Here is a 13,980-nt window from a genome sequence, read left to right on the forward strand (position 1 = left end):
GTCTTGGCGGTAGTGACACTCCTGGTCACCCTGGCGCTTGTGACCGTGCCCTACATGGCCACTGTCCGTGCTATCCTGAGACTGCCCTCCACCCAGCAGAAGAAAAAGGCCCTTTCCACCTGCTCCTCCCACATGGTCATGGTCTCCATCTCAGAAGCTGCATATTCATGTATGTCAGTCCGTTCCCCAAGGAAGGTTTAGACTACTGAAAGAGGGTGGCCTTACTCCATACCTCCGAGGTTCCGTTGCTCAACTCCCTCATCTACACACTGCAGAAACAGCACGTCAAGCACGCCTTCAGGGATGTGGTAGGAAACGTAAACACTTTCCACAGGAAGTGAGAATCTTGCTGAACATCAAGATGCCAAATCCCAATATGGAGGAATCCACAAAGATGGAAGATAGACGGTCATACCACTGGTCCACCCAGCCCAGAACTCCATGTCTGTCAGTGGCAATAGGACAATATGGAGAGATGGGTATATGAATGTCCTGGATGGTATCCAACTTTATGGTTAGAGTGCAAGCTCTTTCAGGGCAGAGAGGCTGTCTTTTTCCACTACTCTATGCTCATTCCAGGACTTAGAGTAGGACTGTGAAAGCAGTAGACATTCATTTAATATTTTTCATAGATTGATGTTGAGGGGCTGACCACCTGACACCCCTATTTTCTCCCTAGTAACTCCTTACTTACTGCCCATCCATATATCACATAAATCCTGATCACAGTCACACCCCCTTTAGATACGAATTAGAGATTTATAACTCTTCCTTAGGTAGATGGTGAACTTGAAGAAGTACGGAACGTCTTAGGGCTTTAGGTGTTTTAGGTTCTTGGGTTTCTGTAACCAAGTCATGCTCTTAGGTGAAGTATTTTTGCTCATTTTCTCCTCAGGATCCCACTAGTTCCCAGACACCCCCCACCCCGGGGCGTGCTTACATATTGAGTGATTTACTCTCTCCCTCAGCACAAATGCATATATGTATCGTCGATTGTGCAGTTACCTAATTTTTTCTGCTTACCCTGTTTATAACGTTTAGGGATTTTTTTTGACTGTTTTCAGTGGAGTGGAAGGTCCTTGTGGGAAGGAAACCTGTCTTGTAGTTCTACTGTACTTTCCCAAGGTTTACTTCTGTGTGTTGTGCCCAGTGGGGCTCAGCAAATACGACCATGCTGGTCCAGATGTTTGTCATATCCATACTCGATTACTACTTCCCGGTCCTTGCAGACCTCTTTGTCACTAGCCTCTCACTTCCCTCGCCCACGTGTCCCCCTGCTGTCCGGATCATGTTTTCTAAAACATCACGATGTCTCAGCTTCGTCATTTGTAAAATAGAGGTTCAATTATTGTTCTCCCTCCTACTTAGACTATCAACCCCATATGGAACCACGACTGTATCTGACCCAATTACCATGTACCTACATCAGTGCTTAGTACAATGCTTGTCCTATAGTGAGTGTAAAATAAATACTTCTATTTTTGTTATTATGTTTACTTAAAAACTTTCTTGGACGGGTCTCAGCCATCTCAAATTCACCCCCACTTCACTGCTCAAGAAACCCAAGAACCAACTATTCCTGACTTTTAACTTTCTCCTTCAACCCCCTGTGACCCCAACTCCTCTTGCCACTAATGACCTTGCTAAAAACTTTGCTAAATAAATTGAAATCATTTTGTGTGAACTCCCTAAATTCTCCCCCATCACCTCCCTAGCTCCTTCCTAACCCTGTCCTGGTTCTGTGGGGACAGTGTTCTATAAGTACTTCTGGAATAGAGCCCTGACGAGACCTGAAGCTCACAGTGGCAAAGTGACTTGAGGAAGGTCATATAGTAAGAATACAGGCATTTCCAGAAGAAAGGATCCCAATGGAGGAGACTTGGCAGATAGGAGAAAAGGAGAGGACACTTGGCAGATAGGAGAAAAGGAGATTATATATTCAGTGATTAATTTTGAACACTCTAATTGTGAATATTTGTATGTCTGCATTTTTCATTTGAACCTAAACTCCTTGTGGACAGGGATTTTGTCACTCCTTTATTTTGTACCTCCCAAACACTTGGTGTCAATCAGTAGAATTTACAGAACACTTACTCTGGACTGAACACTGTACTAAGCACTTGGGAGAGTACAATAGAGACACGATCCCTGCCTTGAAAGAATTTACAATCTAGTGGAGAAGACAGATGCATATGTAAATCACAGGTGGTTGGGAATAAATAGAGTTTAAAGATAAGGAAATAAGTGCAAAGGGATCATGCCTGAGTACCCAAGTGCTCAGGTGATGTAGAAATGATGGGGTAGAAAGTGGGGGAAAATAGGGTAGGAAGATTTGAGACTAATCAGGGAAGGTCTCCTGGAGGAGATGTGATTAGCTGTGGCCTGACAGTAGTGAAGTGGGAGGAAGTTCCAAGGTAGGGAGAGGGCATGGTTAAGGGGTCAATAGCAATAAGAAGCAGTGCACCACAGGTGTTCAAAAATAATAATTCTACTCTTCCTCCAGTATGTTTGTAGAGTACTAATTCCTTGTGGGAAGAGGAATTTTAAATTCTATATTTCCTGAGAGCTCAATACAGTGCACCACACCCAGGGGGTGCTCAATGAATACTACTAGTTTGGCTTAGTGAATACAATACGGGTCTGGGAGTCAGAAGGACCTGGGCTTTAATCCCGGCTCCGTCACAGGTCTGTTGTGTGAACTTGAGCAAGTCACTTGATTTATCGGGGACTCAATTACCTCATCTGTAAAATAGGGATTAAGAGTGTGAGCCCCATGTGGGGCAGGAGCTGTGTCCAACCTGATTGATTTGTCTCAACCCCCCGTGGTACAAGCTGATCACTTTGCAACCTCCCCAGTGCTTAGAACAGTGCTTTGCACATAGTAAGTGCTTAATAAATGCCATTATTATCATTATTACCCTAACGCTTAGAACAGTGCTTGGTACATAGTAAGCACTTAACGAGTACCATAATTTTTATGATTATTGCCAGTACTATTTTTTTTTTTGGGGGGGGGGGGGCATTTCAGAGAGAAGCCATTTTCTTTCCCAGGATCCTTCTCGGGTCCTCCTTAACATCTTTGTTCTTCAGAGAATAAATCATGGGGTTCAGCATGGGGGTGATGAGGGTGTAGCACATGGCAGCCACCTTGCGATACTCAGGGGATGATGGTGGGGTGAGGTAAACGAAAGCCACGGTTCCATAGAGGAGACTCACAAGGCCCAGATGAGAGCCACAGGTGGAGACAGCCTTTTTGCGCCCTTCAGAGGAGTGGATCTTCAGGATGGCAGAGCCAATGAAGATGTAAGAGCTCACGATAACCAGGACGGTGGGCAGGATGATGACTACGGAAAGGACAAAGGACATGGCCTCCTGGATGGAGGTGTCGGAGCACGTGATCCGGTGGAGTTGCTAGACGTCACAGTAGAAGTGTTCGATGACCCATGAAGCACAGAAGGTCACAGAGAACGTAATGGTAGACTGGAGATTAGAGCTGATACAGCCACAGACATACTAGCCAGCCACTAGCCGCATGCAGAGGGAATGAGACATGCTGGAGGGGTAGAGAAGTGGCAAGCAGATAGCGACCAGTCTGTCATAGGCCATGGCAGTCAGGACGAAGGTTTCGGTCACAATGAAGGTAGAGAAAAGGAAGAACTGGGCAGCACAGCCAGCGAAGGAAATGAACTTACCCTGTTCCCAGAACCTGGCCAGTGCCTTGGGGATGATATCGGAGGTGTAGGAGAGGTCAGTGAAGGACAGGCTCTGGAGGAAGAAGTACACAGGGGTATGGAGTCGGAGGTCCCCTTGGATCACGGCTATCATGCCGACGTTCCCCACTAGCACCAGACAGTAGGGCACCAGGAAAGCTAGGAAGAGGAAGGTCTGGAGTTCTGGGCTGACCCTGAAACCCACGACGATGAAGTAGGTTCCCACCGACCTGTTGGCTTGTCCCTCACTTCCCATCCTGGAGGTCTGCTGAGGAGCAAAGACCATGTTAATTTGGCAGCAGAAGTGGTAATAGTGGTAATGAAAATGGTATTTGGTAAGTATTTACTAAGTACCAGGCATTGTACTAAGCACTGGGATAGGAACAAGATAATCAGGTTGGACATAGCACAGGTTCCTCATGGAGCTCACAGTCTTAATTCCCATTTTACAGAAGAGGTAACTGAGGTCCAGAGAAGTGAGGTGATTTGCCCAAAGTTACACAGGAGACAGGTGGTGGAGCCGGGATTAGAATCCAGGTCCTTCTGACTCCCAGGCCTGTGCCTTATCCACCAGGACATACTGTTTCTCATCAGTGCTACTGCTATTTCCACTACTATTATTAATAATAATATAATAATGATAATGGCATTTGGTAAGCACTTACTATGTGTGAAACACCATTCTAAGTGCTGGCGGGGGGGGGGGGGGGAACAAGGTGATTAGGTTGTCCCACGTGTGGCTCACAATCTTAATCCCCTTTTTCCAGGTGAGGTAACTGAGGAACAGAGTAGTTAAGTGACATACCCAATGTCACACAGCAGACAAGTGGTGGAGCTGGGATTATAACCCATGACCTCTGACTCCCAGGCCCGGGCTCTTTCCACTGAGCCACGCTGTAGTCCTACTACTACTACTACTACTACTACTACTACTACTACTACTACTACTACTACTGCTGCTGCTGCTGCTGCTGCTGCTGTTGCTGCTGCTGCTACTATTAGTACTAGATAGCTCTTATTATCATTACTACTAATAGTATAGTTGCTATTATTACTAATAGTACTAGTAACTGTTCTATTAGTCGTAATTATAGTAGTAGTAGTCTAGTTGCCTGTTGGCAAGCCTATGCTCTAAGGTACCATTGCCTGCAGTGAATGCCAGTTGCTGGGGCAACTCAGAGTCCAATTACTGAGGCCTGGGAGAAAGAGCAAGGCCACCTGAAAGAAGAAAGGGACAGTGGACCAGCTTCTCCAGCTAGTATATGAGTTCCTGAGGTAGGGGGTGAAGGGGAAGCTAACCAGGAAAATTGAAAGCAACAGTAGGAAAAGCTATACAGAATATATCTGGTACCCAACAAAATTGTAGACAAAGAGAAGGGCATCGATTTCCTATATTAACACTTCCAGGCATGAGCTAATGAAGACCAACATCATCATCATTATTATTAATAGTAATAATAATGGTAGTATTTGTTAAGTGTTTATTTAGAGAAGCAGCGTGGCTCAATGGAAAGAACACGGGCTTTGGAGTCAGAGGTCATGGGTTCAAATCGAGGCTCTGCCCATTGTCAGATTTGTGACTTTAGGCAAGGCACTTAACTTCTCTTCGCCTCGGTTACCTCATCTGTAAAATGGGGATTTAAACTGTGAGCCCCACGAGGGACAACCTGATCACCTTATAACCTCTCCAGCGCTTAGAACAGTGCTTTGCACATAGTAAGCGCTTAATAAATGCCATTATTATCATTATCATTATTATTATTATTGACCAGACACTGTACTAAGCACTACGGTGAGAAGCAGCATGGCGTAGTGGATACAGCACGGGTCTGGGAGTCAAAAGGTCATGGGTTCTAACTCCGGCTCAGCTATTTGTTTGCTGTGTGACGTCACTTCACTTCTCTGGGCCTCAGTTACCTCATCAGACTGTGAGCCCGTCTTCTAGACCTTGAGGCTGTTGTTGTGTAGGGACCTTCTCTATATGTTGCTGATTTGTACATCCCAAGCGCTTAGTACAGTACTCTGCATACAGTAAGCGCTCAATAAATACTATTGAATTTTTTAACGAATCTGTAAAATGGGGATTGAGACTGTAAGCCCCATGTGTGATGGGGACAGTGTCCAAACCGATATGCTTGTCTCCACTCCAGCACTTAGTACAATGCCTGGCACATAGGAAGTGCTTGACTAATACCATTAATATTATTATTATTATTATAAGCAAACTGGGTTGGACACAGTCCCTTTCCCACATGGAGCTTACATTCGTAATGCCCACTTTACAAATGAGATAATTGAGACCCAGAGAAGTGAAGTGACTTGCCCAAAATCACAAGGCGGTGAGTGGCAGAGTCAGGATGAGAACCCAGCTCCTTCTGACTCCCAGGCCCATGATTTATCCACTAGGAAACACTGTTTCTCTTATCATTCATGTGTAGCATCCCTACAACGAGGAGGAATGGTTTATCATTTTGTTGAAAATATAAAAGGAACCATGATCAGAGATTAGGGTCAGGATAACAACATTTTCTAGTGACCATTCTGCCCAACATCTGCAGCATGACACTTCCTTAATCCTTCGGAAGGCTAGTGACGGTGGTAACCATTGCTCTGACTTCGGGTATGCTGTGAACTCTAAATCACAGAGAACCTGAAATTATGCTCCTCCAATCACGGCTCCCTAATGACTTATGTTTTTATTTCGTGTTATGTGCATTTGTCCTTGTCTCTTGTGCTGTCTTAATGTATTATTGTTTCATTCCCCTCATTGTGTGTCTCAAGTACTCTGCCCCATCTTTATTCATAGGTTGTAAGCCTCTCAAGGGACAGGATCTGTGCCTAATTCCCTCTTGTGTACTCTTTCCCAGTGCTTAGTACAGTGCTCTGCATATAGTAAATGCTTAATAAATGCTATTTCTGGTACTAGTAGTAATCAAGAAAATACTACAAGCAGTAATGGTAGTGATGGTAGCTAGTCCCTCCCACTTGCAAAGAAGCAGCATAGTCTAGTGAAAAGAACATGGGCCTGGAAGTCAGAGAACCTGAGTTCTAATCCTGGCTCTGCCACTTTTCTGCTGGATGACCTTGGGCAAGTCACTTAACTTCTCTGTGCCTCAGTTATCTCATCTGAAAAATGAGGATGAATCTACGAAGCCCACATGGGACAGGAACTAGGTCTGACCCGTTAATCCTGCATCTACCCCAGCACTTAGTACAGTGCTTGGCACATAATAAGCACTCAACAAATACCACAATAATAGTTATTATTATTATTGTACACAGGACCAAACCGCTTCACTCTCCTTTACACTACCTTGGGATGTACCTTTTGCTCTCTGAGCAGGGAAAGGGCCAGAGAGTGGGGTTTACTGGAGCTGCAGCAAGAAGGATTAGGCTAGACAACAGGGAGCACTTTTCAACAGAATCAAGGTTAGGGAATCCCTCTTAAAACCATCTGTAGAAGTTGGCCACTTTATGGGCAGAGGAATGGATGCAATGATCTCCTCTCCTTCAGTCTGAACACCATAAAGGTAAACTACAGAACCAGGGGTGGCAGCATGGAGTCAGAGAGGTAGAGTGCCCTAGTAAAGAGAACTGGGGGTGAAGAATCTGAAGACGGGGTTTAAATCTCATCAATCAACCAATCGTATTTATTGAGCGCTTACTGTGTGCAGTGCACTGTACTAAGTGCTTGGGAAGTACAAGTTGGCAACATATAGAGACAGTCCCTACCCAACAGTGGGCTCACAGTCTAAAAGGGGGAGACAGAGAACAAAACCAAACATCCTCCTCCTCCTCCTCGTCATCATCAGTGGAATGTAGTGAGCATTTACTGTGTGCAGAGCACTGTATTAAGCACTTGAGAGAGTACAGGTCTGTTTTGTCCCTGCTGTGGAACCCTGAGCAACTCATTTCACCTCTCCATTCCTGTTTCTTCATCTCGTTCGTAGATCGTGAGCCTGGGGTGGGACAGGGGCTGGATCTGATATAACGATCTTGTATCTACCTTAACGGTTAGAAGAGTACTTGGTACATAGCAAGTGATTAGTAAATACCGTAATTATGTAATTATTAACCTTGGATTCTGGGGAGCCTGATGTAGAAGTAGCCATTTCTCATAAATCGCACCTCCAACCTCTGTGTACCCTCCCGAGCTGTACACAAGGAGTACAGCTCTATCAATGCTACTCGGTCTTTTTCCCCTGAGAGCCACCAGCGGGCTAAGAGGGAAGCGCAAGTCTCTGTGCCGACTCAGTGTCCTTGCGGATGACGAATCTCCTCCGAAGGGAGTTTTAGACTTCAGTCCAGGTAGATCCAGTGTTTTCTAAACGTGGGATGCGTCCGCTTTCTCCAGCCACGTATTTTTCCCTGATCCCTTCCCCCTTTACCTTTCTTTAGACCTCGGCAGCTGGCCAATCAGAAGGAGTACCTCTGTACCCCTGGGAGTAGGAGATCTGGATTCTAGCCCCAGCACCGCCACTGGCCTGCTGTGTGATATAGGTCAAGTCATGTCACCTCTCTGGGCCTCAGTTTCCTCATCTGTAAAATAATGCCTGATTTTTCTTCCCTTGCAACAGTGTTGTGAGGATGAAAAATAAGCACTTTAGAAATTTTTACAAAGTGCTAAGCAAGAAAACTATGGCACGACTTCTTCCCCTTTCTTACCCTGCTCCTCCTCTACTTCCTCTTCTTTTTCCTCCTCCTTTCCCTCCTTCTCCTCTTCTTGCTCCTCCTTCTCTTTCTCCTCCCCTCCTGATAATAGCTTCTCTACGATGAGCGGCCTAATAAAGTCGGTATTGATAGTGGTATTGAGAAACCCGTGAAGTCTGAAAAATAAAAAAACATGAGCCAGGCGGACCAAGCTAACGAAGCCAAGCAGACAAGACCAATGAAATGATAGAACAGTCTCTTCTGGAAAGCCCTAGTAACGCTGGGGTGCTTAGTTCAGAGGAGAGAAAGCTTCGAGTGGGGGTCGGGGGAAGCGCTGGATGATTTTAATAATGATAATAAAAATGATAATGATGGTATCTGTTAAGTACTTATTATGTGCCAAGCTCTGTTCTAAACACTGGGGTAGGTACAATGAAATATGGTTGTCCCACGTGGGGCTCACAGTCTTCATCCTCCTTTTCCAGATGAGGTAACTGAGGCACAGAGAAAGAAAGCGACTTGCCCAAAGTGACGCAGCTGAGAAGTGGAGGAGCTAGGATTACAAGCCACGACCTCTGACTTCCAAGCCCGTGCTCTTTTCACTAAGCCATGCTGATTCCCCGAGGGTTAATATCCCTTACACTATGAGCCCCGGTTGGGTCAGTGATTTTGTGCAGTCTGATTATCTTATATTTACTCCAGTGTTTAGCACAGTACCTGGTCCCATAGTAAGTGCTAAATAATTATTACTATCATTATTATTCATAGTAGTAGTGAGGACCAGGACTTCACATCTTCCCTGCAGTAGCAGCAGCAAGATTCTGATAGGCTTGTGGGGAGACCAACCAGACTCTGAGGTTTCAGTTTAAAACCTTTCTATCCCTCCAGACTGTGAGCTCATTGTGGTCAGGGAATAGGTCTGTTTATTGTTATATCGCACCCTCCAAAGCACTTAATACAGTGTTTTGTACACAGTAAGTACTCAATAAATACTATTGAATGAATGAATGAATGAATGAAACAGGGGAGAGATTTGTTCAAAGTGAGGCCCTGTCTGGATTAGATGATCTCTCAAGAAAGCTAGGACTGTATGAGTCACATTGCCCTCATCACATTCAAGCCCTCGAAGCACTCAATCACCTTGCCTCCTCCTACCTTACCTCACTAATCTTCTACTAAAACCCAGCCTGCATACTTAGCTTCCCTAATGCCAACCTCATTTTTGTCTACTTCACTGCTGATCCCTTGCCAACGTCCTGGCTTTGGCCTAGGACACCCTCCCTCTTTATATCTGACGCAGTATTACTCTCTCCACTTTCAAAACGTTTTTGTAAGCACATCTCCTCCTCCTTCCCTGACTAAGCCCTCATTTCCTCTTCTCTTTCTATTTCCTCACTCCCTTCTGTGTCGCCTTTGAATTTACATCCTTTATTCACTCCTCCCTCAACCCAACAGCATTTATGTACATATCTGTAATTTATTAAATCACCTTAATGTCCGTCTCCCCCTCTAGACTGTAAGCTTGTTGTAGAAAGGGAGCGTGTCTATCAACTCTGTTACATTATACTCTCCCAAGCACTTGATACTATGCTTTGAAAAAAGTAAGCGCTCAATAAATCCGATTGATTGATTGATTGATTGATTGCTGGGAGCCGACGATCTGCAAGGCCAGCAGAGGGAGCACAAGAACCGAATTGGATAGCTGCCACCCGCTTCAATGACTCTTACCTCAGGTGGTGGAGGGGGTGCTTTTCGGTCCCTTTCCAGGCCCCCTGTCCGACCGGGGTGCCCTGAAGGGTCTTTTCGGAGGCTGGACACGGTTACAATCAGGAAAGCCCCTCGAGCTCCAGAAGGTGGAAGAAAGAAGCGGTTAAGCGCCAGTGAGGGGAGAGTGCGGTAGAGCGTGAATGTTGGAGGAGGCAGAGAGACCTTATCTGTCCCAGACCGGCTACCCAGAAACACAGTCCTTTCCGGGGGCAGGGGGCTAAATTAGAGGACTGAAGTCGGGCGGAACCGGCTTCAAACGCTGTAGAAAGGGCTAGCAAGGAGTCAAGCAACAGAAAGGCGCTTCTCCATTCTGCATGGAAGGGACGTGAGCACTAGCAGGAAGTGGGGAAACGGCCTACAATCATCCGGATAAGGGGGAAGGGAACGGGGAGATTGTCACGTTAAATGAAGTGGGTGGTTAATCACAGTTTTATGCAACCATTCCAGCTAATTGCACCCAGAGAGCAGGTGTCTTGGGCTTCCTGGAAGGACACCCATGAGAAAGAGGGGAAAGGGGAACGGGGAGGGAAGCTGAAAATCGGCTACTTAGGAAGACACAACAGGGGCAATCAAAGAAGAATTCACGGAGCTCTAGAGCCATAATCCTCGAGGACTAGGTAACTCAGAGTCCAAAAAGATGGGCAGAGCGACAGGACAGGGACAGGTTTTCCCCCAACACACACTCACTGGGTGTCCTTGGGGAAGTCACTGAAAATCTCTGAGCCTCAGTTTTTCCTTTACTACTACTACTACTACTACTACTACTACTACTAATAATAATAATAATAAAAATAATAATAATAATGGTGCCATACACTGTACTATGTGCCAGGCACTGTAAAAGCAAATAGGGTTGAACATTTTCCCTGTCCCACGTGGGGTTCACAATCTCAATCCTCATTTTATTGGTAAGGTACCTGAGGCACAGTTAAGTCGAACAGAGACTTGCCTAAGGTCTCACAGTAGACAAGTGGAGGAGCCGGAATAATACCACTAGCCGTTTCTATAAGAAAACAATAACACACTCAGGGTAGCACTCTTGCGTCTTAGAATAGCAATCCTGGTGTTTACTGTGTACCCGCTAGGTGCAAAGTAGTCAGTCAGTCAATCACATTTATTGAGCGCTTACTGTGTACAGAACACTGTACCAAGCACTTGAAAAATAATAGAGTCAGTATACAATTCAGCGATAGAGTCAATCCCTGCTCATACTGCATTTTCAGTCTAGACGGGAAGAGACAGACATCACAAGTAAACAGGCATCAATATCATTAAATAGAATTATAGAAATATACATATATACATAAGTGCTGTGGGGTGGAGAGGGGGGAAGAGAGTGAATTGAGGCAATGCAAAAAGGAGGAGGATATGAGAAAGGGGGCTTAATCTTGGAAGGCCTCTTGAAGGTGGTGAGACTTCAGTAGGGCTTTGAAGGGGGGGAAAGTGATTGTTTGGCGGTTTTGAGGAGGGAGAGCAACAGGACAGAGACAGGACATGGGCCAGAGGTCGACGGTGGGACAGGCAAGATCTAGGCACAGTGAAAAGGTTAGCACCCGAAGAATAGAGTTTGCGGGTTGAGATGTAGAAGGACAGAAGGGAGGTGAGGTAAGAAGGGGCAAGGTGATGGAGCTCTTTGAAACCAATAGTCTAGAGTTTAGTGGGGGAGGCAGACTTTAAATAAATTACAGATGTATATCTAAGTGCTGTGGGGCTGGGGGCGTAGGGAATGAATAAAGGGAACATGTCAAGGCTCTTAGGCAGGGAAGGTCACTTGGAGGAGATGTGCCTTCAGAAAGCTCTGAAAGGGGAGACGGTCTGTAGGATATGAGAAGAAAGGGCATTCCAGGCCAGAGGCAGTAGACTGTAGACAGTGATGGGAAAGTCAGGAGGAGGACAGGGTTTAGGTGCGAAGTTAAGAAGTTCTGGTTTAGATGTATTAAGTTTGAGGTGACAGGAGGACATCCAAGTAGAGATATCTTGAAGGAGGGAGGAAATCTGAGATGGCAGAGAGGGAGAGAAATCAGGCTGGAGATATAGATTTGGGAATCATCCGTGTAGAGGTGGGATTTGAAGACATGGGAGCAAATTAATTCTCCAGAGGAGTGAGTGTAGTTGAAGAATAGTAGTGCACCCAGAAATGAGCCTTGAGGAGCTCTCACAGCTAGAGAATGGGAGGCAGAGGAGGAGCCCACGAAAGAGACTGAAATTGAATGGCCGGAGAATAGCAGAACCAGGAGAGGACAGTGTCAGTGAAGCCGTGGTTGGATAATGTTTCCTGGAGAAGGGGGTGGTCGACAGTGTTGAAGGCAGCTGAGGAGTCGGAGAGAATTAGGATGGAGTAGAGTTCCTTGAATTTGCCAATAAGGTCATCATTAGTGACCTTTGAGAGGGCGCTTTCTGTGGACTGAAGGAGATGGAAGCCGAATTAGAGGGTCAAGGAGAGAATTGGAGGAGAGGAGTTTCAAATGGGAGTGTAGTCTACTTGTTCAAGGGGCTTGGAGAGAAGTGGTAGGCAGGATATGGGGCGGTAACCTGGAGGGCGCTGTAGGGTCAAGGGCGGGGTGGGGAGGGTTAGGGGAAAGGAGACATGGGTATGATTGGAAATAGTGGCGTAGAAGTCATTGGAGAGTCAACAGTTGAGGATGACAGGGTAGGAAGAAGGGAGGGGCAAGAGTTTTGATAAGGTGCGAAGGAATGGATTCAGATGCGCAGTTGGATCGGATGGATTTTGAGAGATGATAGAAAATCTTCTCTAGAGATACTGGTGGCAAAACTGAGAGTTGAAGAAGGGGAAGGAGAGGGGAGGTACTGGACAGGGCAGTGGAGATTTTAGGGAGATCACACTTGATTAGTGAAAACTTTTTCAGTAATAGATGCCAGGTCATTAGGGGAAAGAGATGGGGGAGATGGGGGGACAGAGTGTTTGAGGAGGGTTTTAAACGTCTGGATCAACTGGCGAGGGAAATGGACACGGGTGTCAATAACGATGAAGAATTTCTGTAAATTTATTTATTTCTATTGATGTCTGTATCCCCCCTCTAGAGTGTAAATTAGTGTTGGGCAAGAAATGTGTCCGTTTATTATTGAATTGTACTTTCCCAAGAGATTAATACAGTGTTCTGCGCACATTAAGCTCTCAATAAATGTCAGTGAATGAATTAATGAACGAATGGAGAAATAATTTTACCGGGCAGAGGAGAGGGCAGAGTTAAAACACTAAGAACAAATCAGAGATGTGGCACTTTCATTGCCCACAAGGACATTCCACTCTAATGGAGAGATACAGACAAACGCTTACTTAATTGTAGTAGTTGATAGGCTATTAATCTGTGCCAAACGCTGGGGTAGGTACACAACAGTCAGCTCATACATAATTCCTGTCTCACGCAAAGCTCCCAGTCTAAATAGGAGGGAGAACAGGTATTTAATCCCCGTTTTGAAAATGAGGAAACTAAAACATAGAGAACTTAAATGACTTGCCCAATGTCCCAGCAGTCCGGGACTGATGGGATCTAGAAGCCGGGTATGCCGATTCCCTGGTTCGAGCACGTTGATTGATGCTGAGGATGGAAGTGCCCAGACTGGATGGGGACTCGCCCCATTGCGGGAAGTGTAAGGTGGACATTTGAGATAATAATTCGGTCCTGACCAGGACAGATTTTCTTTCAGTAGAACGGGGAATAGGCATGGGGTTAGATGTCTTTCTCTCACCCCTCGCCGTCCTTCTGGAACTGTGATATCCCAGAATTTTCCCCGATATTTAGGGATAATGCAGAGGAAAGGGTTTCCGAGGGCGTCGGGTGCTCCCCCAAACAATGGCTAGCTCTGCACTTGCTCCGGGGTGCTGATAGTG

At 45.8% G+C, this 13,980-nt stretch overlaps 1 pseudogene; it reads right to left on the minus strand.

Moving 5' to 3' along the window:
- Positions 1 to 3,024: 3,024 nt before the first annotated feature.
- On the minus strand, positions 3,025 to 3,966 carry LOC119921221 (annotated as a pseudogene).
- Positions 3,967 to 13,980: the final 10,014 nt, after the last annotated feature.

Source organism: Tachyglossus aculeatus (assembly GCF_015852505.1).
Source record: "Tachyglossus aculeatus isolate mTacAcu1 chromosome 12 unlocalized genomic scaffold, mTacAcu1.pri SUPER_6_unloc_2, whole genome shotgun sequence".
NCBI lineage: Eukaryota > Metazoa > Chordata > Mammalia > Monotremata > Tachyglossidae > Tachyglossus > Tachyglossus aculeatus.